This window comes from Podarcis liolepis (assembly GCF_965112155.1).
Source record: "Podarcis liolepis genome assembly, chromosome: 16".
Lineage (NCBI taxonomy): Eukaryota > Metazoa > Chordata > Lepidosauria > Squamata > Lacertidae > Podarcis > Podarcis liolepis.
Window position 1 is genome coordinate 17,024,684 of NC_139567.1, and position 27,494 is coordinate 17,052,177.

The 27,494-nt window shown below is 45.6% G+C and overlaps 1 long non-coding RNA gene across 1 annotated transcript; it reads left to right on the forward strand.

Moving 5' to 3' along the window:
* Nucleotides 1-25,530, forward strand: LOC310696118. The gene is made up of 3 exons (XR_014520440.1): nucleotides 1-65; nucleotides 24,090-24,159; nucleotides 25,420-25,530. It is a non-coding gene; the product is annotated as an uncharacterized lncRNA (long non-coding RNA).
* Nucleotides 25,531-27,494: the final 1,964 nt, after the last annotated feature.

Consider the following 27,494-nt stretch of genomic DNA (forward strand, 5'->3'; position numbering starts at 1 on the left):
TCAGAGCCCAGCAGTTACCAGGACTCCAAGACAGAGGCTACAGTCTCAATTCTGCATCCTCACAGGTGCCTTTCTGAGATCAGGGGTGCCAACTTGAATAAAATATAGGGGGGCAGGTAAGCCCCACCCAACATAATCAGCCACAAGATGTGACACATGCAGAACATTTGATTGGCAATGCCCATCAACTTTGGGGGGCAGTCCCCTCAAATATTTTATTGGGGGGTGAAGGGACCTCAGCCACTAGGAGTTGGCTTCTATACCCCCCAACACCTCACCAATCCAAAAACTCAGAAAGTGCCACAGGTCTCCCCAGGCCAAGGAGCGTAGGAGAACTACCCATATTCAGACCAGAAGGTTCACCATTTAAGAGGCCCTAGTTCTTCAAAGGGGTGAAGAGTCTTGGAAAGGTGGCCTGCTGGTAGATAATCAAAGGGGCTCCATTCACATCTTGCCCTTTTTGGAGCAATTGGCTCATTAGGAGCTCTCTGTGGCTTTGCAACAACTGACCTGCTTGTGAGCAACTCCACAGGACCCATAGTGACGATGTCCTTCTGCACCCATCTCATTCAGGTTCTCCTCCCTGGAAACCCCCTTTTCCCTTTTTAGTTTTTCAGACACGAGCCTGATAGAAAACCTTTCCTGTAAGGAATTATGTGAATCAATTGCAGCCTTGTTTTTTTATTACATGTTTGTTCTGTACTAAGCAGCAGTGGGTAGTCCATGATTATTTAATCAACCTGCGATGGCTTCTGAAGTCTTACTTAATATCCCCCTTCCACTTCCTTCCACCACCACAGCATATGGTTTGAAATGTACAGAAAGTGCATTCAGGAAAGCCTACGATGAACATTTGGTTCCCTAATTAGGGAAAGGCTTTCCTTTACTCCCCTGCAGGAGGTCAGGGATGGCAATTAGAATTCTTTGCAGGGCTCTATAGAACAACAATGGTGCAGTACTGGTTCTAGCAACAGTATTGTTGTTAAGGAGGTGCATCCCAGTATCTTTTAACCCTACATTATTATAAGGCACTTTTTCAGCTGGAACTTGCTGGAACTCTGTTCTGGCACCTTTCAGGTGGGTGCTATTTGAAGAGAATGAGAGAGGTGTTCATGCTGAGTTCCGGCAACTCTTTTTCTAGAAAAATAGCACTGGTTATCATTGTCTTCATTGATTAATTGTTAGGGAGCTAAAGGCCCATCTGAATGAGTTCTGAAAGCTTGACCTGAAGTTACTTTCAAGTGGAAGCATTGTGGACTCCTTACTTTAGAGAAAAGGAGAGTAGCAGGTGACATGATATAAGTGTATAATATTATGCATGGTATGGAGAAAGTGGACAGGAAAAAGCATGTTTTTCTCCATCACTTATAGCACTAGAAATCATGGACATTCAATGTAGCTGAATCCTGGAAGATTCGGGACAAATTAAAGAAAGTACCACTTTACACAGCACATGGTTAAACTATGGAGGCAGTGGTAGCCATCAATTCAGGTGGCTTTGACAAGGATTGAATAAATTTACAGAGGGTAAAGCTATCAATGGCTACTAGCCATGATGACTATGTTCTGCCTCCACAACTGGAGAAAGCATGTTTGTGAATAGCATTTGTTGGAAACCACAGATGGCAGAATTCAAAGCTTCACCAACATGCTTCTCCACTAGCCTTGTGTCTTCAGAGAACTCATGGGAGAGTATTCCCTTGATGGTCTTGGCTACAAAGACCCAACAGCTTTGGTTCTTCTTGCCCCTGCATCCTTGGCCAGATAAACACAGCTTTGCTAATTGAGAGTCACATAATTAAATAATAATAATGAAAAAGAAACCCAGGAAGGAAGATGGCAAGATGGCATTTGTATTGCCTCCTCACCCCCCCCCCGTCCCACTGCAGTGATTACTTCCACTCCTGCCAGACAATGAGTTATCCTCTCCCAGATCCCGAAGCCTCCTGCACTTTCTCTCTGACTCCTTGTGGGGTCACCTGCAGTGCCTCGCAAAGCATCATCTCATCCCTGTGAAGATAGCGCAACTACCAGAGAAAGAAGAGTAATGAGAAAACAATGGGCCAATTCTCCCCACCCTGCACAAAATCGATAGGAGAGACCCGGGGGGGTCACCTAATTGGATACTGCTCACCGAGAGACCATTACAATAAGAAACTCGATCACAGCATTTCAGACAGCCTGTGAAATCATAAATCACATGCGGCGCCCAGCTCAGCTTTCTCTCCATCTGAACGCTTCATTGATTTGATGCTTCAGCTCTCCTCTGCATGAAAGAACAGCCACCCTCGCGAGAAAGCACCTGATGATCACGTCAAAGACTGCCAGGGCTGTGGGTGGGCTCCCAGACCACCCTGATCTTATTAGGACAGCCATTCTCAAACCATGCTCTTTTGGAGAGGTAATGGTAGGCCGAGGAAATAAATACTTACACAGGCTTTCCAAGGCCTTAGAAGAGGCTATCTGATGCCTCTCTGAGTACTTTGCTGCTCTGACCTGCCCTTCCTTCTAATCGTCTGCCATTGGATATTGCAGGTAATTCAGCCGGTTGATCTGCCTTCAATATAGGATGTGCCTGTCGCCTCTCAGTATGAGAGGCATGCCCATATCAGTGACTCACGCAGAAACACAAGGGAAGGACTCCCTCTGAAGGCAGGTAAATCTAATTCTTACAGAGCCTAAGTCCAGGCATAAGATTGAAGGCCTTCAAAGCCCTAAATGGCTCAGCACCAGGATGCATTGTGTGAAACTGACCGCCCACTACATTCACTGGGGAGGGACCTTGAGTGCACCCTTCCCCATTCTGAGGTCTTGTTGGCCAGGACGCCTGACTGCAAACCTGTACCACATCTCAGACAGTTGGGGCAACAGTCTAGCTTCACACCCCAATATCTTCTTAACACTCCATGGATGATGTGGTGTGCTGAAGCAACTAATGGCTCCACTTTAGAGGTTGCTCTAGCTATTTCTTTTGCTTCAAGCCCCACCCTCTCTCCTGGAGCTCCATAGGTTCTCCTGGCCCTGGAACCTTCTGTAGCTCTTCTCTTGCCCCCTGCACCCCTGTCTCTGGCTGCATGGTCTCCTGCTCCTGGTCCCCTTCCCCAGAATCATCCTCCTCCCAACCTGTCTCCTTGGCCCACACATCACCCCCCCCCACTCCTTGGGCTCCTGCCAGTCTCTGACACTGTCCTCTGATCATCCCAGGAGGCGAGATGAAGTTGGGGCAAGTGGCATAGTGGCCTGTGCGGTAGAGCCATGTTCCTGAGGTCTAGGTTCTAGTAGGTAAAATGGAAGTAAGTGTGAGCAGAATGGTTCGTGATTCTTGGTCTGCAAGGTCCAGGCAAAGCTAATAGAGCAGAACCAGGGTGGAATCAGATCAGGACCATGGCTTCTCACTTGCAAGGATGATGCACAGACAAGCCACAATGGCTGGATTGGAATAGGCCACAGACTTATTAATACCATCGCTGTGCATATTTTAAAATTGCCGTAACATTTAAATAAGCAAACGAGGGTGATGATGGAGGAGAACCTGTGTTATCCTGATGCCGCTGTTGGCAAAGCCAGCAACCATGCCCGAAGGAAAATGACAGCCGTTGAGCATCCACCCAGCTATGCCATCCAGCCCTCTCTCTCTCTCACGCCATGATGTCAAAGCAATGAGAGTTCAGCAAGCTGTCCTAACCTCTCCTACCTGCCAAATCTGATATTCCCCACTCCATTTCAATTTCTAACTGGCTCTTCCTCCAGCTGCCAAGTTGGGATGAAAAATAAGCATTAGCCAAATTCAAATTGCTTTCTCTCTCTCTCTTGGCCCCAGCCCTGGGGAAGGCAGAAAGTGCAGCTTGCCTCCTTCCTGGCACCAAACCCCCAACATCAGAGCCAGAAAGGCAAACACAAAGAAGATTGGGGGTTGGGAGGTAGTATGTGCCTTCAGGTTGTTAGAAGGAACACCCACAATGCTGAAATTCTTCAGCAATGGAACTTAAATACTTGCATTTCAATGCCAGCCAATCAGTGTGGGGAAAATCTAACAACCTTCATGGCCCAATCAGCACCACTTCCTCAGGGCTCACAAATTCCCCTTACTTGGCCTTTGGCAAAGGACCCTTATGGCAAGAAGAGCTGCTGCTTCAATGATGTGCCAAAGCCTTCGGAGACCTTATAAAATTTGGTTAGCCTTGTGGTTCTTTGGCTCTGCTCCCTGCAGTTCTTAAAGGGCCATTGCTTTATTCAACAATCAGTGAATAATTTATGACAATGGCCTGCACTGAGAGACAGGCCTCTGGATCGGATGACTCTGGTAAAGTCGTATCTTCTGCTCTGGAAGAACCAGATGGGACATGATGGAGATTCCTCTTTTATTTTTCCGCCAGAAGCCTCATTCGGCTAGTGTTGTGCTTGGCAAAATCCGTTTTTTCCCCATTAGGTGTTCACTAGCATGTCATTTTGACACTCAATCTACCTTTGGCTCCCCTCCCCCACTTCATCTCCTATGTTTCGCCAGCAGGGCTGAGGCAGGGACACTCAAATTTATGCAGCCCTCACTTTGCTTTCCCTGAAATGCCTCAGATGCAGCACAATTCCTGGACATGGTGAAAGAAACAAATTAGCGCCCACCTCAGTAACCCCCACTTGTGCTTCTCATTTCCCCACCCTTCAAATGTTCTGGGTGTTGGACTTTAGCACTGACACAGAGTGTGCGCAATGACTGGGGCGAAGAAATAAAAGGCTGTCCTCAATATCTTTGCTTCTTTTTATTTTCAAAAACATAACAGTCAAAAGCTGCAAGCCATCACTCCTCCTCACCAGCAGCTTACAAAACATTTAATCAACTTAAATACAGTTTTCAAATAATCAATTATCCTATCACATCCCTTCCTGCATCTGGTGCAGAAAGTAACTCCCCTTTTAATTAGTCAAATAGTCAGGAGAACACAGGTGTGCAGCTAAGTAGGTCAAACTGCAAACATACACCTCTGAGTAGCACCATGACCACCTTAACATAAAGAAAACCCAACACTGGAATTTAAAAGTTTTTTGCTTGTTTCAATGTATATCCTTCAGTCTACAAACAACACCCAAAGCAGTTCCTCCTACCAGGATGGTGCATCATGTTGAACTCCTCTTGGGAATTTGTGAAGGATGGAGCTAGAAGAATGTAAGAAGAGGCAGTGGACCACCTGGTCCAGCACCCAATTATCACAGCAGCAACCAACAGTGTGACGCGCCAGCTAAAAAAGCCAATGCAATTCTGGGCTGCATCAATAGGAGTATAGCATCTAGATCAAGTGAAGTAATAGTGCCACTGTATTCTGCTCTGGTCAGACCTCACCTGGAGTACTGTGTCCAGTTCTCGGCACCACAATTCAAGAAGGACACTGACAAACTGGAATGTGTCCAGAGGAGAGCAACCAAAATGGTCAAAGGCCTGGAAACGATGCCTTATGAGGAACGGCTAAGGGAGCTGGGCATGTTTAGCCTGGAGAAGAGGAGGTTAAGGGGTGATATGATAGCCATGTTCAAATATATAAAAGGATGTCATATAGAGGAGGGAGAAAGGTTGTTTTCTGCTGCTCCAGAGAAGCGGACATGGAGCAATGGATCCAAACTACAAGAAAGAAGATTCCACCTAAACATTAGGAAGAACTTCCTGACAGTAAGAGCTGTTCGACAGTGGAATTTGCTGCCAAGGAGTGTGGTGGAGTCTCCTTCTTTGGAGGTCTTTAAGCAGAGGCTTGACAATCATATGTCAGGAGTGCTCTGATGGTGTTTCCTGCTTGGCAGGGGGTTGGACTCAATGGCCCTTGTGGTCTCTTCCAACTCTATGATTCTATGATTCTAACCAGATACCTATGGGAAGTCCAAAAATAGGACCTGAGCACAAGAGCACTCGCCCCACTGACGTCCCTGTATAATTCATATTCAGAGGTAGAACATAGCCACTGCAGTTAGTAGCCACTGATAAGAATAGAACAGAATAGAATTTATTATTTATACCCCGCCCATCTGGCTGGGTTTCCCCAGCCACTCTGGGCGGCTTCCAACAGAGTATTAAAATACAATGTTCTGTTAAACATTAAAAGCTTCCCTAAAGAGGGCTGCCTTCAGATGTCTTCTAAAAGTCTGGTAGTTGTTCTTCTCTTTGACATCTGGTGGGAGGGCGTTCCACAGGGTGGGTGCCACTACCGAGAACGCCCTCTGCCTGGTTCCCTGTAACTTGGCTTCTCGCAGTGAGGGAACCACCAGAAGGCCCTCGGCGCTGGACCTCAGTGTCCGGGCAGAATGATGGGGGTGGAGACGCTCCTTCAGGATCCTTCTTCATTAATTTGTCTAATCCTCTTTTAAAGCCAACAAAGTTGGTGGCTATCACTGACTCCTGCAGGAGCAAATCCCATCGTTTAACTATGTGTGTTGTGTGAAGAACTTGTTTTTGTCCATCTTGACTCTTCTAAGCCTCAGCTTCATTGCATGTTCCCAAGTTCCAGTGTTATGGGAGACTGTGATTGGGAGCAAACGCAGATGAGCTCTTACTTTACAGAACCAGCCCCAGATTCAGGTAGGTACCCCTGTGACTGAAAAAGAGGCTTGACAGGTTTGGGACTAAGGTGGAAAGTGGATCACGACCTAGGAAGAGGCAATGTGAAGCTGAGTTCTTGACGGTCTCAAAAGTCAACCACACCCTAGGTCAGGCATGGCCAAACTTGGCCCTCCAGATGTTTTGGGACTCCAACTCCCATCATCCCTAGCTAACTGGACCAGTGGTCAGGGATGATGGGAGTTGTAGTCCCAGAACATCTGGAGGGCCAAGTTTGGCCGTGCCTGCCCTAGATCAACCCAACCTCTCTCACCACCAAAGGAACACAAGCGAATAGTAAAGAGAACCTGCACAAGTGACGCTGACACAAAACCCCACACAAACAATAAGTAAAATAGAAACATTGCCACCTAACCCCACCCCAACTCATCATGCCCCCTCCACCTCTTTCCCCCTTTTCTTCCTAATGTAACACTAGTGCCTCAACAAATGAAACTGATCTGTAGAAAATGTAACTTGAAAAAAAGAGGCATTGCACATACTTTTGTAAACCAAGAAATCTTTAGTAAAAAATAGGTTAAAAAAGAAGTCCAAACTACATTTTTTATACACAACCAAATATCATCAACCCCATAATCTATGATGGAGCCATACCTTTACAACATGACACACAGTTATATGTAGTATAGTTAGTTCACTTTGTTTTTCTTTTTTTCTTGTGAACCAACATTTTCTCTTTTTATTATTTCATGCACCTTAGTGGACTAGAGTACAACTTCATCCAATACATCTGTTGGACTTCCATTCATGAAACCCTGTGCCAGTGTAAATTTCGGATTAGTCTTTAAGGTGCTGCAAGATTCTTTGTTAGCATTGATCAAAGGAGAGATAAATTTAATTCCTGGGAGGAAGGGGTGGTCACCTACTATGAGTAATGTTTCCACTCCACAGTTCCATCACCTGCAGAGTGTAGTGTGCAAAATGACTGAGGGAAGGAGGGAATCAAATGTTCTTAGACCACTGTGAAAGAACCTCTGCATAGCAATAAGGCGCTAAAGCATAAAAGAGCAAGTTTATGAGCATTTGCTCATTTTCAAACACTTTCCCTTACACATGTGAGCACCCTGGACAATAGTTAAATGTATCTATGCAAATTGGATCTCAACTTCATTTAGGAAAAAAAGATTGATTTAAGAAGGAAAATGAGCATCCCAGCCTGCCAAAGAGCTAATGTTATAGACTCTGCCTTCCAAATTAACTCAGAAAAAAAATTATAGAAGGAAGGAAGGATAGATTGGGGGGGGGGTGACACCTGCTTACGTGCTCATTAATTGAATCTTTTTTGCTTTCTTTCATAGCCTGATGGCTTCCATAATCCTAGAATAACTAAATGGCAGAGTCTTAGATGAAAGGAAAAAAACAGCTCTGGAAGCATAATAAAATGTTAAAAGAAAGCTTTTAGGATTAGTCTTTGATTATGGGCTTTGGGACTTTTTAAAAACGTCTTGCAGTGATTGCTTTCCATTTTCCCACCTGGCCTCCAGGGCAGGTAGTAATGATAAAATAATATATGGCACACCACCATTTTTGGGATATGCGTGGCAGTCTTATTAGTCATCACAACCGCTTGTTGCAGCAGGACAGTTTGGTACTCTGGGTTATCTACAGTTGTGATTTCCCAGTGTTGTTGGACTACAACTCCCATCTGTACCAGCAACTGATGTGGCCGGTGGTCAAGGATTCTAGGCGCCATAGTCCAGCATCATCAGCCAGTGTGGTGTAGTGGTTAAGAGCGGTAGTCTCGTAATCTGGGGAACCGGGTTCGCGTCTCCGCTCCTCCACATGCAGCTGCTGGGTGACCTTGGGCCAGTCACACTTCTTTGAAGTCTCTCAGCCCCACTCACCTCACAGAGTGTTTGTTGTGGGGGAGGAAGGGAAAGGAGAATGTTAGCCGCTTTGAGACTCCTTAAAGGGAGTGAAAGGCGGGATATCAAATCCAAACTCTTCTTCTTCTTCTTCATCTAGAGTACCCCAGTTGCCTACCCCAGAGTACCCCAGTTGCCTACTCACTGGGTGAGTGGGATATTGCTCAACAGAGCTGCTCCTTTATCCATTGCAGAGCTGCTCCCTTATTCTATGCCTATTCCACCCAGGAGTGGAGGGGAAAGTCTTGAAAATGCAAAATTCATAACAAAGAGATATTTCACCTACCCGTTTCCCTGGAAACCCTACCAATCAGGGACTGTGTTAGCAACAATGCCCACATCCCACCCAGTCTCCAGGCATTCCCACAGGCAGGCAGGGGAATGAACTCTCTTATACTCCCCACAAGTCGGCCACCATTTTGGAGCACAATTCGCAAAGCAGAGGAAGAAGAGCCCAGACAACACAGTCCCTGCATTGCTCCCCAGGCAAGATGCATTCTGGGAACGCACAGAGCTCCTTTGGAGCATGCTTGCATTTGCCCTGGGTGCAGTGAAGGCCAAAATCGATCAAAGGTCCGTTTTGTTCTGGAAATCCCACCAGGTTCCAAAGCCATCAAAGCGGCCAAGCTGTTTCTGTAAAATGGATGCCCTGGATGGTGGGATCAGCAAGAGCAGCCTCCTTTCTTACCGTTCCCACTCCTCTGCCCCCCACCAACAAGTTGCTGCCCCCGCCCCTCTAAATCATAAATATTTAAAGCCACAGCCAACTCTTATTCCAGCAATGTAATGGAAACTCTGCACCAAAATCAATGGCTGCTTTCTTCCCGAAAACTTCTGAGCCTCCAGCTTTAATCGGCAGAAGTGTGATGTTTTATCAATCAGGTCTGTTTAAGAGTCTGTTTCTTTTAGGGATCAAAACTTTGTTTCAAACCATATATACTTTTTTTTTTTTTTGCTTCTTTCCCCCCATCTTGAAAAATATGAATGTCCTTGAACTGCGGAGAGTCCCCTACATTAAATACACTTGGAGACATGAAAGCGGCTTGTGCTCACTCGGCAGAGTCTCATCCCCGGGGAGATCCTGTGAAATTTCAGTGTTTGTGTAGCAGCAAAGGAAAGATTCGTTTCTTGAAGGAGTTCGTTTGAGAAACAGGGAAAGGGGAGGGTGGCGAGGAAGAGATTTCAAGCTCCACCATATGTCTGGAGTTAATACTGGAGAGTAGCTGGAGGGGGGCATGCAAAGGGATGGGTGGGATGAGGGGGAAAATAAAGCCACACCATGGCTATAGAGCATGGGTAGGCAAGCTAAGGCCCAGGGGCCGGATCCGGCCCAATTGCCTTCTAAATGCCGCCCATAGCATGGCAGCTAGCTAAAACCTCTCGCCTCCACCCCCCCCCGAAGCCCCCAGCCCTCATCCAACCAATCTCTCCCTTTTTATCAAAGGGAGGAAGGGAGGGCAAGCAAGCAAGCAAGCAAAAAGATAGATCCTTAAAAAGTCTTTTTTAACCTTTTTTGATATAGAGGAAAGCTATTTAGGGGGAACCAACAACATAAAAACCACCAGAAAATAATAATAATAAAATTCTCTCCCCCTCTTTTTTTCACTGGAGGGGGTGAGTGTGAGAGAAGAAATACCGTATTTTTTGCACCATAACACTCACTTTTTTCCTCCTAAAGAGTAAGGGGAAATGTCTGTGTGTGTTATGGAGGGAATGCCTACGGGTGGCATGCCTACGGATTTTCCTCCTCTAAAAAACTACGTGCGTGTTATGGTCGGGTGCATGTTATAGAGCGAAAAATACGGTAAGTGCTTTCCAGTTCTTTGTTTACATTGTTTGTTTACTCTTTGTTTGCCTCTGGATCTTTGATTGTCTAGTCATGGGCAGTTCCTCCTGGATTGTTAGCAGGCTCTGCATAATTAGCTGAGCTCTAAATGGAAAGATACCTATGAAGCTGAAAGAGTTTGCTGGTTTGCGAGAGGGCTTATCCTCATTTCTTATCAGGAGACACCCGGTGCCTGCAAATTATCTGCAAAGTATATGTAAAGTATCAATCCAACTGAGCTACCCCCTGGGAAGCTGTCAAGTCTCCACCTTTTGTTTACCCGGTATATTGCCTTGTTGAAACACTTATCACGATGTTATTTCAATACTGGTATTCAACGATAGGGCGATTTATCGCATGGCCCTATTCAGGGTACATACAGTGTACACAGCCATTGTACAGATCTGTGTACATACTCATTTTTTGGTATGTGTGGCTCTCTTCCCTCCATGGAGCTAAATGGTGCTGCATACAGATGTGAGATCTCTGCATGATTTCTCTCTTGAATTACGAGTGCAGTTAATAGGATCTGCAAGAATAGAAACAGCTGCCATCAAAATAAAAAACAGACCCACAGAAATGTGGCTCTTTCATCTGAAGCATCCCCACCTACAGAATATGGATTACTGACCGCTGCCTTTAGCACAGAGAAATCAGTAACTTCTACCCTACTGCTGGCCCTATTTACCTGGGGCAAGCCCTATTTCTCATCCCTGTAGGCCACTGTCCCATGTATGTATGCTGCTGCTGCTTCTTTGGTGATCACTCGTAGCTGAGTAAGATTGTCTTCAATGAACATGGTTTTAACAGTGAGTCCATAAGTGATTGTGGAGGCCAATTCTGGTTCCGCACCTCTTTCCACAGTGGGGACATAGGTTTCTGGGTGGGAGTTGGTCACAGTGAGGGTTTGCCAAGTGTGCCTTCCTCTTAGCACATTTCTCCCTTTCGTCCTGAGTTTGTGTGTCTTCAAAATCCATGACATCTTTGGTAAAGGCTGTTCTTCAATTGGAGCGCCCACAGGCAAGTGTTTCCCAGTTGTCGGTGTTTATACAGTGGTACCTCGGGTTAAGTACTTAATTCGTTCCAGAGGTCCGTACTTAACCTGAAACTGTTCTTAACCTGAAGCACCACTTTAGCTAATGGGGCCTCCTGCTGCTGCCGTGCCGCCGGAGCACAATTTCTGTTCTCATCCTGAAGCAAAGTTCTTAACCTGAAGCACTATTTCTGAGTTAGAGGAGTCTGTAACCTGAAGTGTATGTACCACGGTACTACATTTTTAAAAGATTTGCCATTTTTAAGTTTGGATTGGAGTAGTTGCTTTGGAAGATGTCTCATGTATGTGTGTACACACACACACACAGGCACTGGAGTTCTTCCAACTGTTTCCGCCCTAGTGCTGATTACAGATTGGGCCAGATTGTCTATTTGCTTAACTCTTCCTCTGGACCCAGCTATACCACTTGCCCAATGGAGCAGTCAAGGTGCAGGACCAGCCTGCCTCATGTAGCAGGCTGGGGACAGTTAGGTGGGGTGGCAGATCCACACCCTGAGGAGCAGCTCACTGCCTCCTGTACTTGTTGTTCATCTTTTCCTTCTCCACCTCCTCTGCCCTACCCCTGCCACCTGTTCCTCGGTCTCCATCGGCCTGCTGGGGTTTCCCCAGGCCACCTCTAGTCACTGTAGGACAGGTGGTGGCATTGAGGCAAAGGAGGAGAATGTGGAGGGCATATTCTGCTTTGCCTCGATCAGCAACATGTCCTGGACCAGTCCTTTTGAGACATGTGGGAATTCCTGCTCATTTTATTTTGTTGTGGTTGTTGTTTAGTCGTTTAGTCGTGTCTGACTCTTCGTGACCCCATGGACCAGAGCACGCCAGGCACTCCTGTCTTCCACTGCCTCCTGCAGTTTGGTCAAACTCATGCTGGTAGCTTTGAGAACACTGTCCAACCATCTCATCCTCTGTCATCCCCTTCTCCTTGTGCCCTCAATCTTTCCCAACATCAGTGTTTTATTTTATTTTATTTTTAATTATTTTAATTTTATTATGTACAGTCTTTTCAACAGAAGACTTTACATCCAAAATAAACCAGAATACAAGCAAAAACATGGCTCACATATTTTCATTTGTACCAAATTCTTCTCAAATTCCCTTGTTTTTCTATCTTTAATGTTAGTCTTCTTCTTTTAACTCCTTGTTCTTAGCCTCTTAAATCACCTATGTATCCTTAACAATTTTCCAAGTATTGCCCTATGCCTTCCTCCCTATGCCTTCCTCCCTCCGACCCATTGCTTCCCTTCACCCATGTGCAATCTTCTCTCCATAATATTGTTTCTCGTTGTGTTAATCAAAGTTGTATTTACAACTTTTTATTTTATTTTATAGGGTTGTTTTTTAGGGTTAAGAAGTTGTCTTGAATTTTCAAAGGGCAAAGGGTGGTAGCAAAAGTTTCATTTGCATTTTCCATTTGCATGTTACTTTGTGAGCCAGTTTAAGGGCATCCATTGGATGAAAGGCAGCATATTAAGAATATATAGAACAATAACAAAAGTATGTAATCAGCTAAGCGTTCTTGGTCTGGTGCTCCTTCTCTTCCAGTTTTCCTCTGCTAAAAGTTGGAGGGCATAGTAACTCTTTCAAGAGGGGTGGGGAGTGTCGACTGGTGTCAAAAGATGTGGACTCCATTCTCTGTCACGTCTTCCTTCCTGCTACAAAACCAGGAGACTTGCTTCTTTAATGACAGCTCAACAGATCAGAGATCTAGCAGCTGGAAGGCTAATGAAACACCTTTAGATACTAGACTTTGAGTGAGAATCCTGAAAAATGGCAACTCTGAAACCTGCCACCTCCTGTTGGCTACATCATCCCTTGGGTGGAGACTGGCCATGAAACTGGGTGTTTGGAAACTGTCCTTATCCCAAGGCAGCTGTGTCCCTCTTTCATCTTCCAAAGCCCTCTGCCAATCTCCTCTGCATATCAATGAGCCCGCAATGAGGTTGCACTGCCTTTTATGTCTCTTGCCAGCTCTGGAGACTGTGGCTATCCTCAAAGTTTTGCTTTTTCAGAATGTTTGTTCCAGAGGCTGTTTCTCCCCGCTTTGTGCTTTGGACTTGCTGCCTCCTCCTCAGACCAATTAGCGCCTTGTTGGTTCCTTCTCAAGTCAGAAAGATCTCTTGTGTTTGACCTTCCACCTTCCTGCCTTTCTCGGAGTCCCCTATAAGGAGCCATCTGATACCATTGCTTTTCCAGAGTCACTGGGAGCCTGTCAGAACCTCGCTCTAAACTTAGAGTCTAAAGACAAAAAAAAGCCAGTGGGTGGGAATAACTCTCTGAAGTGTCCCGAGGGAATGTGGAGGCGGGGGAGGGCAAGGGAGAGGCTTTATAATTATGGGACTTTTTAAAAAGAGAGACGATTTGAAATATCAAGAGAGAAATGCCTTTTAAAATTTCTTTTGTGTAATTATTATTAACAAATGAGGGTGTCGTGTTTTTGATTTGTTGCCAACAGAGAAAGAGATGGGGGAAATACAAAAAAGGAGGCAGAGCATGTGGAAGGGACTCTCATTTCTCAAGGGTAGCCCAGTCATGCTTTGAGCAGAATCGGAGCTCAAATATAAGGCGGCTGTTTAAGTACCTGAATGAGATCTTTGAACTCATTTTGTTAGCTCAGGTTAATTGGAGAGGGGTACAGCTGGGCTTGAATATCTTTGAAGCACAGAGAGGGGGCAGGAAAGTTGCCCTTTGTTGGCATGAAGTAGCTTTTGGTGGCCCTGCTGCAAAATTCCCATGCTGCTCCTGGCAAGCAAACTGGGGACAGTGTGGAAAAGATGAAGAAAGAGACCTCCTCCCTCCCTGATAACACCCCTCCTACAACTCAAGCTTACCCAATGGAATTAATTGGCAGCAATGCTGGATGGACACAAAAAAGTACAATGTCACCAGACAGTGTTTGAAATTTGCTTCCCCAAACATGTGATGATGGCCACTATCTTGTTGTTGTTTAGTTGTGTCTGACTCCTCATGACCCCATGGACCAGAGCACGCCAGGCACTCCTGTCTTCCACTGCCTCCCACAGTTTGGTCAAACTTATGCTGGTAGCTTTGAGAACACTATCCAACCATCTCATCCTCTGTCGTCCCCTTCTCCTTGTGCCCTCCATCTTTCCCAACATCAGGGTCTTTTTCAGGGAGTCTTCTCTTCTCATGAGGTGGCCAAAGTATTGGAGCCTTAGCTTCAGGATCTGTCCTTCCTGTGAGCACTCAGGGCTGATTTCCTTAAGAATGGATAGGTTAAGATAGCTTTGAAAGATAGCTTAGACAAATTCCAGGTGGAGATGGCTACCACTCATGATAACTAGATGGCAGTTTGCTTTTGAATACCAGGTACTGGAGGCAAACAATGAGGAGAGAGCTGTTATCTCCATGCCTCCTGCTTTCTGCTTTCTGGAAGCTTCTAAAATGGCTACTGGTGGACACAGAATACATGGGTGGGGGGCATTTGGTCTGATCCTGTCAGACTCTTCTTGTGCTTCCAGCAGTACTTCCAGCTTGGACCAAAAGCAAAGAAACAGCTTGTGAGATATGGAGAGTGGATCTACCTGTCTTCTTTTTTACCAGCCTTTTGGTGTGGGCCAAAAATCACCTCTGGGGCTAATTTAGTGTAGTCTGAGGAACTTTTTGTTGCTGTTGCTGTGATTTTTTTATTATTTTTGCTTTGTTTAAAATGCTGCTGTGATCCTCATTAAAATCCATATGATTTTCAAACCATGCTGTCATTTGGCTGTTTTATGGCCTAACATCCCTCAACCTTACTTGGGAGAAGAAAAATACCAAAGCATTGATGAGTCCTGAATTTGACAAAAAGCTCTTCTCAATAAAGCACGCAGCAGGACTTCCCCTCACCTTGCAAAAACAGGAAGCTTCCATTGGCCTATCTGTTCCAGTATTTTCTACAATGGCTGGCAGCAATGGTTCTCCAGGGTTTCAGGCAGAGGACATTCCCAGCTCTGTCTGGGCTGCCCGGGATCCATCCTGGGACCATTTGCATGCAAACCAAGTGTTTTTTCACTGAGCTGCAGCAGCCCCCCTGGGTGCCGCAGGCGTTGTTTCTTGGTGATATACACTGATTTAGGCCTTGCTGTTCTTCTTCTGCTGCTGGTGACATGCTGCTGTTCAGGCACGCCCAACAGGTAGATCGTGATCTACCGGCAGATCACTGGACGTCTGTGGTGGATCACTGGCATATCACTGGCTCCCCTCCAAAGAAGCTCAACAACTTTGGCACGCCTTAAAAAAAGCCCAAGTTGTTTTCCCCACACCCCCAAAACCGAGGCTTTCCTCCTCCCTAAAAAAGTTCAACAACTTTGACCTGAACCCCTAAAAAGGTGAGGAGATCACTGCCAGTTTTTAACTACTCTGCGAGTAGATTGCAGTGTTTTAGGAGTTGGCCACCCCTGCCCTATAGTATTCAGCTGTGTGGCGGGACAAGCAGCTCTGAACAACTCAGGGGCAGGATCCATCATGCACAAGGAAGGACATCTCCTCCCAAGTATCCAGAAAGTCCTAGACAACAGGGAATTCCTTGGTCCTCTTTTCTCTCTCTCGCTTTGCCCTCCTCCCTCGTTATGCATCAAAGAATTTCTCTTGCACCAAACTGTACGTGACCCAGTTTTGTATCCCAGGCACCTACTGTTGTTTGAAAGCTCGTAATGCTGCTGTAATCCCAGTTGATCAAAGAGTCTCCCCTATCCACCTGCAGGTATGAATATATATATATATATATATATATATATATATATTTGTTTTCGTAGATTTTCACGGGTACAGGAATGCAGGTTTTGGTGTCCTCGGGTGTCTTCCCGTGTAAAAGTTGGGGTGTCTAGGCGACGTTTCGACGAGGTCGAATATATATATATATATATATATATATATATATATATATACACATCTCTGAACAAGGTAGATAAGAAGAGGTGCTTTGGGGTGAGAAGTAGTATAATGAATTCCTTTTTAAAGCAGAGCACAATCTCTTGGTTTCATCATTTTCCCTTGGTCCTCATCCAGGTTTCCCCCACCCCCTCAAGACAGAGAGTGCTCCTCCTCCATCCCATACAGAACCCCATTCCCTGCCTCCACTCCTGTGGCCGAAATTTGACAATATACGATACATGAGCAGCACACATGCCCATGACGAAATGAACATGAATGCAGTCAAACCTCAGCTCCCGAACACTCCATTTTGGAACGTTTCGGCTCCCGAACGCCGAAAACCCGGAAGTAAATGCTCTGATTTCCAAAAGTTTTTTCAGAAGCCGACCATCCGACATGGCTTCTGCTTGAGTGCAGGATGCTGTCAAACATTTCGGAAGCTGAATGGACTTCCAGAACAGATTACAGTGGTACCTCAGGTTACATACGCTTCAGGTTACATACGCTTCAGGTTACAGACTCCGCTTACCAGAAATAGTGCTTCAGGTTAAGAACTTTGCTTCAGGGTGAGAACAGAAATTGTGCTCCGGAGGCGTGGCGGCAGGAGGCGTGGCGGCAGGAGGCCCTATTAGCTAAAGTGGTGCTTCAGGTTAAGAACAGTTTCAGGTTAAGAATGGACCTCTGGGACGAATTAAGTACTTAACCTGAGGCACCACTGTATATTCGACAACCAGGATTTGACTGTAAAGAAATGAATAATCAGATGCTGATTAAAAAATTGGAAAAGAAGAGGTGTGGTAATGGGGTGTGGTAATGGCCTCCCTGCATAAGAGGCGTGGAGAACCCATGACCCTCCAGATGTGATTGAACTTCAGCTGGAACTGAGGGGAGTTGGAAGTCCAACAACATCATATATAAATCATATATATATATATAATATAATATATTATATAATATATATATATATATATATATATATATATATATATATATATATATATATTTACTTTCCATTTAATTATATACATTCACATCATCATTATCCACTCTATCACCTTGGCTCTTTAGAGCCTATCAGCTCCCTTCCCTCCCGCCTCATGGCTATCAAAATTAACACTTATATCATTGCACTGTGTTTTCCAATTCTAATTACACTTATTACAAAATAACTCAAAATTTCTCATTACAGGTCTTCAGACAACTCTGCTAGTGATGTTAATTGCTTACAATAATCTTTCAAATATCGTAAAAAAAATTCTCCAGTCCTTTTGAAATGCTTGATCATGCTGGTTCTGGATTTTTCCTGTCAGCTTCACCAGTTTTGCAAAGTCCATCATCTTCATCTGCCACTCTTCTTTCGTTGGTACTTCTTGTTGTTTCCATTTTTGGGCTAAAAGAATTATTGCCGCAGTTGTTGCATACAGAAACAGTCTTTTATCTTCCCTTGGTCTCTCTTCACCCATTATCCCCAATGGAGAGGCTGCTGGTTTTTTAACAAAAGTATTTTTAAACATTTTCTTTAACTCATTATATACCATTTCCCAGAAATCCTTTAGCTCTTTACAAGCTCACCACATGTGGTAGAAGATACCATCCCTTTCTTTACATTTCCAACACTCATTGTTGGAACACTTGTCCAACACTTGTACATTTCAGCCAATTTAGCTGGTGTTAAATACCATCTATACATCATTTTCACAATATTTTCTTTAAGTGCACTGCATGCAGTAAATTCCACAACCTTTCCCAAGATTCTAACTGAGTATTATATCCAAAACCTTTAGCCCATTGTATCATCACTGGAAGTCCAACAACATCTGGGCAGCTTCATATTTCCCATCCCTGATGTAGAAGATCTTTCGTTGATCCTCTGTTATACAACAACTCTTCTTCATTGCAATTATGTTCTGAAGAAAAAGGAAAGGGAAAAGGCTGGAGGGAATATTAATTATACTGTATAGAAAAAAGTGGCTGAAACTAAAATTATCAGTTGTCAATTTCAGCTTCAGATCCATGAATGAAGGATGCTGAGGGCCATCAGATGAACTCCGTAATAAGCTGAGCAGGAGACTCCTGTTTTTAAGAATGGCCTTCCTCCCTGCCATTGTGAAATCCTAAATATTTCCCAAATTTCCTTGATGTTCTGGTCAGCTAATGCCTTTGAAGATTCCAAACCATGCAATGGTTGGCAAGGGCTGGGCTTGCTTGGTGAAAGCAAAGTGTTTTGCATGCCAGCTTAAGTGCTTTGACTCCTAAGGACCCCTGTCGGTAAAACTGCCTAAGTCTGCTGTGAGCTAGTGAGCTTGAAAAGGGGAGTTGTGCTGGAGAGCCCTTTTGTTTGGGCCCAGCAATATTTGTCATTTATTTATTAATTCATTGTCAGTAAGTATTCAGCTCTTGAGACTTACCGTAATCAAATACAGCAGAATCTCACTAGTTTCTTTTATTGTGATTTGCAAATGGCTAAATTGAGTGCTAGATGTCTCAGATCCAGAACATGCAAGTGCGTACAGTGGTACCTCGGGTTAAGTACTTAATTCGTTCTGGAGGTCCGTATTTAACCTGAAACTGTTCTTAACCTGAAGCACCACTTTAGCTAATGGGGCTTCCCGCTGCCGCTGCGCCGCTGGAGCACAATTTCTGTTCTCATCCTGAAGCAAAGTTCTTAACCCGAGGTACTATTTCTGGGTTAGTGGAGTCTGTAACCTGAAGCATATGTAACCTGAAGCGTATGTAACCCAAGGTACCACTGTATAACAGCAGATTCCGAGTTCAGACTTACAGGCAGCGGTTGGAGACATATACCTATTGTTTAGATTGACAGAAGAAAGCAGACCAGAGGGCTTACTCCTGAGTAAATATGCAAGGGATCAGGTCTCATGCTGTTGGAATTTTAGATTGGCTCCTCCCCTTTTTTTGCATAAAGCACTGCTTTAAATGACCTAAATCAAAGGTAATATTGCAGTATTTATTCTGTTTTGGCAGAATCGGAGCTGGCCTGAATGTCTGCTGTGTTGGAAGTGGTAATGCTGTCTGTATTTGGAATATCAAATTGTATTCCGGTTTCTCATGTATGGCTCTCCCTCCCTCCCACCACCACTTTTTGGTTTTAAGTTTGCAGAAGTTGCAAGTGAGATAGCAAAACCATGTAAGCAAATCTGCCTGGGGCACTTTGTGTGTGTGTGTGTGTGTGTGCGCGCACACACACACACACACACACACACGCTAGACATGTTTTGTCTCCTCCTGCACCTGTTTAGTGGAGAGAAACACCAGACTCCAAGGCCAATTCCTGGATTTCTCCCTGCAGCCACATCCCCACTGCCTAATTCAATTTGTTGCTATTAGCAGCTTCAGCAATATTTTCCTTCCCCCATATGGCAAAAAGCAAGCTCTGTACAAGTGATATAATGATAAGGTAACATATATGAAACAGGTAGGTAACAATTATAATTAACACCACCCACATATGTAACTTTTTCATTCCCCCCATCCCAATTAAAAAATAAATTCAAAAGCAGTTCATTTTGGCATTTTGTTCTTAATCTCTTTTCCAGTTCCTACCTAACAAAGAGTAAAAGGGGATCCACCAACTTACTTGTGTTTGACCTCTGTTGATCACTGGATGAGGAGGAAGGTGTCTTAGCCTGGTGGGGCAGATAGAGGTTAGTCATTACCTGGGAGGGCCATTCTGGAGGTGGAGAAATGACCAATGTCAAGGATAAGCCAAGGCTGTTTAATCTAACAACCTGGTGCCCTCAAATTGCGCCCCCTCCCCCCAGGTTGGACAGGGCTGGTGGAAGATGTACTGTAGTTCAAAACTGTGGAGAGGGGCAGCGAAGGCTGCTCTAGAATATAGAGATGGGCAAGAATTTATATGAATATAACTGAAAATCCAGTCCCAGTGGTGGAATGGATGGGATGAAGAACAGGGACAGAGGGACGATGGGGTGGAGAGGGGGCAGACGGGCAAAGGGTGGTAGCAACTGGCTGGCTAAAATCATACAGTGCAGGGCAGAGTATCTGCTATTGCAAGAACCTGGGGGGGGAAAAATCCTTTTGCTTACATTAGCAGCTGCAGAAAACCTATGATCCCAGGCTAGTATTTTCTGGCCTTGAATGGGACTAAAGAGCCAACTTTCGTAAAGCTCATCTTGCCTGTGGAGAACAATCTCCAGACTCCTCAGAGCCAACAGCTGAGCGGCTGTTTACAAGCGAAGCCCACTGACCAATAGGGAAGGAATAATAAAAAAAAGGTAAAGGTAAAGGTAAAGGTTATTCCATGGAAGGAATAGCTAAGCCCTCCAGACAGTTTAAACCAGGGGTCAGCAAACGCTTTCAGCAGGAGATGCATTTTAAATAAAAGGACACATTCTACTCATGTGAAAACATGCTGACTGGACCTTCTGTGGGTCAGATTTAGAAGGCGATTGGGCCGTCTCCGGCTCCTGGGCCTTAGTTTGCCTACCCATAGTTTAAACCAGGGGTCAGCAAACTTTTTCAGCAGGGGGCTGGTCCACTGTCCCTCAGACCTTGTGGGGGGCTGGACTATATTTTGAGGGGGAGAATGAACAAATTCCTATGCCCCACGAATAACCCAGAGATGCATTTTAAATAAAAGCACACATTATACTCATGTAAAAACACGCTAATTCCCGGACCGTCCGCAGGCCGGATTTAGAAGGTGATTGGGCCAGATCTGGCCCCTGGGCCTTAGTTTGCCTACCCATGGTTTAAACCATAGCAGATCTGCTAGCTAGATTTTTGGTGCTCTTACCTTTGGTGGGGCCCAGGTGGTCCAGCACCCAGAGAGTGGAGCCAGGATACCTGTGTTTAAAGCTCACCTGTGATTTTTGTATATGGTGTGAACTGGAAAAGGTAAAGGGACCCCTGACCATTAGGTCCAGTCGTGACCGACTCTGGGGTTGCGGCGCTCATCTCGCTTTATTGGCAGAGGGAGCCAGCATACAGCTTCCGGGTCATGTGGCCAGCATGACTAAGCAGCTTCTGGTGAACCAGAGCAGTGCAAGGAAACGCCGTTTACCTTCCCGCTGGAGTGGTACCTATTTATCTACTTGCACTTTGACATGTTTTCGAACTGCTAGGTTGGCAGGAGCAGGGACTGAGCAACGGGAGCTCCCCCTGTCACAGGGATTCGAACCGCCAACCTCCTGATAGGCAAAGTCCTAGGTTCTGTGGTTTAACCCACAGCGCCATCCGCGTCCCTTAGGTGTGAACTGTAGGCAGCTGTTATCATTTAGTCCTGGTTCCTTCTCTGTAAAGTGGGAACCTATCTCTCAAGGCTGTTGAGAAGGGTATATGCACTGCAAGGAAGACATGAAGCCAGGAAGACATGAAAGCGCGTTGCAAAGTCAAGCAATCTGTACTGATAGGAACCGATGATCTGTACAGACGACGAGAGCAAAGCGGAGTGTTTTCCCCGCCTTTCCCTCCTGAATCTAGGTTCCTTTCCACCTTAAAAAAGCTCTTGTGTTACATTATCACATTATGCAAACCAAATATCACAAAAAAGGCTGGTAGTTAACAAACAGACTCCTAGATTAGGCCTTGCCTCTGGGACGCTACATAATCAGCTTGCCTGCTTATCTGCTTCTGATCAGGGCAACATATCTTTATCATTCTGCAGAGTGAAGAAACTTACCCAAGTCCCACAGGAGCCCAGCAGCATTTCCGTTACATCTCTCTTCCCTTTTTATCATTTTTTTTTGGGGGGGGGGGAACCTAAGTCCCAATCTCTTTCTAAACATTATCTGAAGTCACAGAGACAAACAGGCACTAATTGCAGTAGGTGGGAAGGAGATGCCTCACTTATCTTTTTGGGTGATGGATGCTTGGTTATGAAACGAAGGCAACCTAGTTCATACAGGGCAGTGATCCCAGGTGTTTTTATACTGATGATACTGACTCTGGATTTAATGATCTAGTGTATGTGCTCTTTAGATATTGTATGCATTTCTTCATTTACTTAAGATTATGGGAAGCCAGTCTTGCCATGTTCTTCCTGCTCATTCTGTTGTGTGCCCCCCCTCCCCCGGCATCTGCCCTAAAGTCCTGTGATGATGGCACCACTGTCTGGTCCTGATGGAGAAAAATTCTGTAGCCCTCTCAGTGCGGCAATTGTGAGGAGCTGTGCTTGCCAAACAGGATCCCTTTTGTATGTACAGTTGTACCTCGGGTTAAGTACTTAATTCATTCTGGAGGTCTGTTCTTAACCTGAAACTGTTCTTAACCTGAAGCACCACTTTAGCAAATGGGGCCTCCTGCTGCCACTGTGCAGCTGGAGCACAATTTCTGTTCTCCAAAGCGTATGTAACCTGAGGTACCACTGTATATTAAAGGTGAGGGTGCAGAGTGATGTACCCTGTTTCACATAAAGTGGCCGGAGTCTTTTTATACAAACATTCCTCCCCACTCCTCTCATTGTGTACTTGCATTTATTGTGGCATAGTTGGATCTAGAGAGTAATCTCCTGCCCATAATATTTTGGAGACGAAGGACTTTCATGATTAAACCATCCAGACAACAGTCTTGCTACCTTTATGTTCTGCACAACACTTTGGTGGTACAGTATTAATCAACAGCTTGTTGGTAGTAGTAACGAGTCTGTCCACATGGCGGTGTTAGGCTTCCTTTGTCTGGCACATGGGAGATTTCCCTAGCTATTGGCCAAGCTACTGTGATGTCACAGCATGCCATGATCAATTTGGCGGAAAATATTCAAGTTGAACAAAAAAGTCAACATTTTGTTTGGATAAATCAGAGTCTTTGTAATCCATATCCCCTAATAGTTTCTGCTGGAGAGAGAAGAGAGAATACCTTACTCCATTTGGCATGGCTTGTATAGATACCCCAGTAGTGAATTAACCATTTCAAACCTGGAAAGGTCTGCCATCTTCAGTATGACTGGTGAGTGCATTTCCTCAGTTATGGTAGTAGTAAATTTTGCATAAACAGAGACTGTGGAGCCAAACGTTAGAGCAACCTTTCTAAACCTAGTGCCCTTTGTTGGACTGTAACCCACAACCAACATGCCCAATGGTCATGGATGATGGGAGCTGTAGTCACACAACATCGAGAAGCCTCCAGGTTGCGGAAGTCTACATCAGAGCATTGAACTAGAAGGAGGGACATCTGAGTTCAAATCATTCAGCCATCTCTCAGCACAACTTACCTCAGGGGTTGATGTAAGAATAAAATGCAGGAGGGGCAAGAACTGCCCTGAACCCCTTACAGGAAAAGCAGGATTTAATTTAAATAGATGTCTCTCTTCCACCATCCTTGCTGCAGAGCCATGGAATTATTTGTTTTGCCAGCCTCGTATCTTGCTCCACAACCATAACGGTTCTCCAAGACAATCACCAAAATAAAACCCGATCCATAGGCTAAAGATACAGCCAATCTACAGGTTAAAGATACTTTCTAGGTATTGGTTCTCCTGTTGGTCTGAGAAAATTCCATCTCAAAACTAGAGAGACTCTTCAAGTAAACTGCCTTGGGAATACTTGGTGATTTTGCTGGTACTGAACAAACCTGGGCTGAAGTCCACCAGTTCCTGTGACTTCTGGCTGTGCACTTCCTCAAAGGTGAGGAAAGTGACCCCAGAGAGGTCTCTGGGGTCAGATCCACCACCCAGTGAAAAAATGCTTATGGACAGGTGGTATCAGTGGACCCCAGTCTGTAGAAACCTTAGAACCTGTGTCTGTTGGAGGCACTGGGGAGATAGGAATGCTTGAAGCCTCCTGGATCCATCCCCCTTGCTGGTGTTGCTGCCCACACCCCAAGTCATACAGTGGCTACAAGAAAATGGCCTCTCAGCTAGCTAGCTAGTTGTTTTTCCATCTCTGTGAATTGCAGGTCTCCTTTGCCTGGGACGTTCCACAGCTCCCCGCTCTCTCCTGGGGTTCCCCGGGGTGTGCAATTGCAGGTAAGTGGGCTGGCTCCCTGATCTCTTCTTCCTGCTCTGAACACCCACAACATGCAGGTTGGAGGTAACATGACTGGACTCCAGTGAGCCAATTAGTTCAAAGCTGGGCCGGGTAATTGCCGTTTGATAAGATCCTTTGTGCTGATACTGCCAGATAGATAAGGAGCCTGGAACTGATCTCTTCAGCAGCCTCTCCAACTGGTGTCAGGTGGAAATAAAGACACACATTTCGTGCTCAGTAGCAGCTCATCAAAGTGATCAACGGATGAGCCACTTGTTTGAAGCCTGGGATAGTGTGTGTGTGTGTGTGTGTGTGTGTGTGTGTGTGTGTGTGTGGAGTGGATCAGAAGAACATGCCTTGTGAAGTGCTGAAATGTAAGTTTAAGATGTACATTTGATAACTACAGGTACTTAGTTATCTGTGTGAAACTTCACCACCCCTGTTCTTTCTCTTTGTGTGTTTTCCACATGTTATTATTATTAGGGTTATCAATTCTTGAACTTTGTTTTTGTGTGTGTGAAGGGATAGCATTGGGGACAGATCCTACAGGCTTGAGTCAGAAGTGAAGCCATGGGGTAGGGCAGGTCCTGCCCACTCACCTAAGGCATGGGGGAACCTTTTCAGCCCTAGGGGCCACATCCCCTTTAGAGCAACCTTCCAGGGGCCACATGCCATTGCTGCCGCCAAAGGCAAAAGTGGGTGGGTCAACAGAAATGGGCGGAGCAGAGAGAAGGGTCTTCCCTGAAGATCTCAGAGCCCGGGCACATTCATATGGGAGAATACAGTCACTCAGTTAGCCTGTCTCCAAGCCATCTAGAAATTTATAAGTCATAACCCGCACTTTGAATTGAGCCTGGAAACAGACTGGTAGTGTGTGGAGCTGCTGTACCACGGACATTGTGTGCTCCCTGTTACATACACGCCTCTCCCTTCAGGCAAGCCAGAGGCATGATTCCAGCCAGGCAAAAACACTCAAGCAGAGCAGGGCAGGTGAGGAGTGTGACCTGCAGAGGATCCCAGAGGCTGAAAAGAGAGAGGGGAGGCCTGGAGGGGTGCATCTAGCCTGGAGGGCAGCTGATCTCAAAACCCCACCACCCTAAAAAATGATCGGGAACTAAACCAGTGTGGGAAAGGGCTCCTGCCTCTGACCCCAGTCAAAATGAGACCTACTCCGGTGTAAATGGGCTTGCTCAGACACATCCCTGGTGGTGTCCCCTTAACCTCCCCATTCCCTTCTCTCCTGTTTTGTTGACATTTAGACTGAAAACTCCTCAAGACAGAGACCTGCTGTCTTCTTTTGTTATTATGACACTCCTGCACATTTGGCGCGATGCAAGTCATACGAATAATTGGACTGTATCCCAGATGCCACCTCGCCACTTCTCTGCCATCAGCCTTAATGGGGCTCTGGTGTAAACCTGCAGTGAAATGGCCATCGGTGTTACCCCACCCCCACCCCCCAAAAAGACTGGGGAGTTTTTCTGAACCTCCCCTGCTTTCTCCCCCCGCCCCTGCAGCCCACTGCAATTTGTCCAGACTTGGACTTTGCTTTACTCTGAGGAGTTGCAGCGTGAACTGCAATTGTGGAATCGACCTCAGGCCAAAGAGCATGAAGGCAAGTGAGCGAGATTAAAACAAACCAAGGGAAGAGGAGACATGAGGAAGCCCTTCTGGGAAGGCCTTGCATTGATTGAGATGGCTGGCTTTTGCATTCTGTCTGTGCCGATAGAGTCACCTGCACTCTCTTAACCCTTCAGTGAGAGCGTTGATCACACAATGCAACACTGTCTAGAAAAACCAAGGAGCGGAGCAGTATTGGATCCTGATACTCTGCCACGGCCTGGTAGTTGATGCCTGCCTGTGCCTTAATTACACCATCAGTCCCATTAAATAATGCAGCAAGCAAGCGACACTGAATGAATATGCAGCAAAATGTACATAAATGGAAGTTGGAGCATATCTTGCCTCCTTTGAGAGAAGCTGGCAAAGCTAGGACTAGGAAGAGCCATAGCTCAGTGGCAGAGCCTTGTGTACAAGAGGTCCTATGTTCACCTCCAATTGCATCTCCAGGTAAGACAAGAAGATCCTCCTCTTCTAAACCCCATAGAGAGCCATGGTCAGTGAGTGTAGACAACCCAAAGCTAGATGGAACCAATTGTCTGACTCAAGATAAGGCAGCTTCCTTTGTTCTGATATTTTTGGCTAAGGGGAGGAGGAAAGGGAGATGGGGAGGAGGATGCCATAGCAACAGATTGGCTTGGAATGAACAGCAAGAATTACCATGGAGTGGGTCATTTTTGCTTGCGAGAGATGACACAGAAGAGGAATCCTCTCCTGGCAATCACCAGCAGAAAATCAACCAAGGATAATAAGAGTAATCTTCTATCATAGTAAACCCAGACTTGAACCTCTCTTGCTGGCACAGATCCTTTGCAAATCCTCCCTCAACCCTGAATGCAGGGCATTCAAAACTGAGGAATGACAACTGATGCTTAGGCATAGTGGATCACCTTGCCCATCCAAACCTTGCCCAACTGACCAATGTTTTTCCTTGTGCAATGCAATGTGTGAGCAGCCTGGACTGCAAAAACTGGTAAGGAGTCTCATGAAAGTTAAATGAAGTTGGCCATGGTGTGGCATGGAGCTTGAGAAGAATAAGAGGGGACATATAAGATCAGACTATATCAGTCCAGGCCAAGCTACTGCATCCCACAGTGGTCACCCAGATGCCTTTGTGAAGCACACAGCCTTCTCCCCTAGTTATTAAGGCAGTGCCCAAATAAACTGTGGAACTCACCCCCACAGGAGACAGTGATGGCCAGCAACTTGGAGGCTTTAAAAGAGGATTACAAAAATTCATAGAGTAGAAGGCTGCCAATGGTTTACTAACCACGACAGCTATGATAGTCAGAGGCAGTATGCTTCTGGGTGCCAGTTACTTGAAACCACAGAATGGGAAAGTGTTCTTGTGTTCAGGTCCTGCTTGCATGCTTGCCATGGGCACCTGGTTGACTGCAGTGAGAACAGAATGCTGGACTAGACAGGCCATTGTTCTGATCCAGCAGGTGGTTCTTATGTTCTCCCCTTTTAAAGTTTGCTCACAAAAAAAGACTAAAGAATGGAGCCAGGACCATTCAAAGTAAACTGAGGGCTCATCCACACTTACCTTCCCCCACCCTGTGCTTACTAACCACAGGTCTGTGATTTCCCAGTCCACATCTAAACACTCCCCCCCCCTTCACCACTTTCTGCAAGAAAGGTAAAGGTAAAGGGACCCCAGACCATTAGGTCCAGTCGTGGCCGGCTCTGGGATTGCGGCACTCATCTCGCTTTA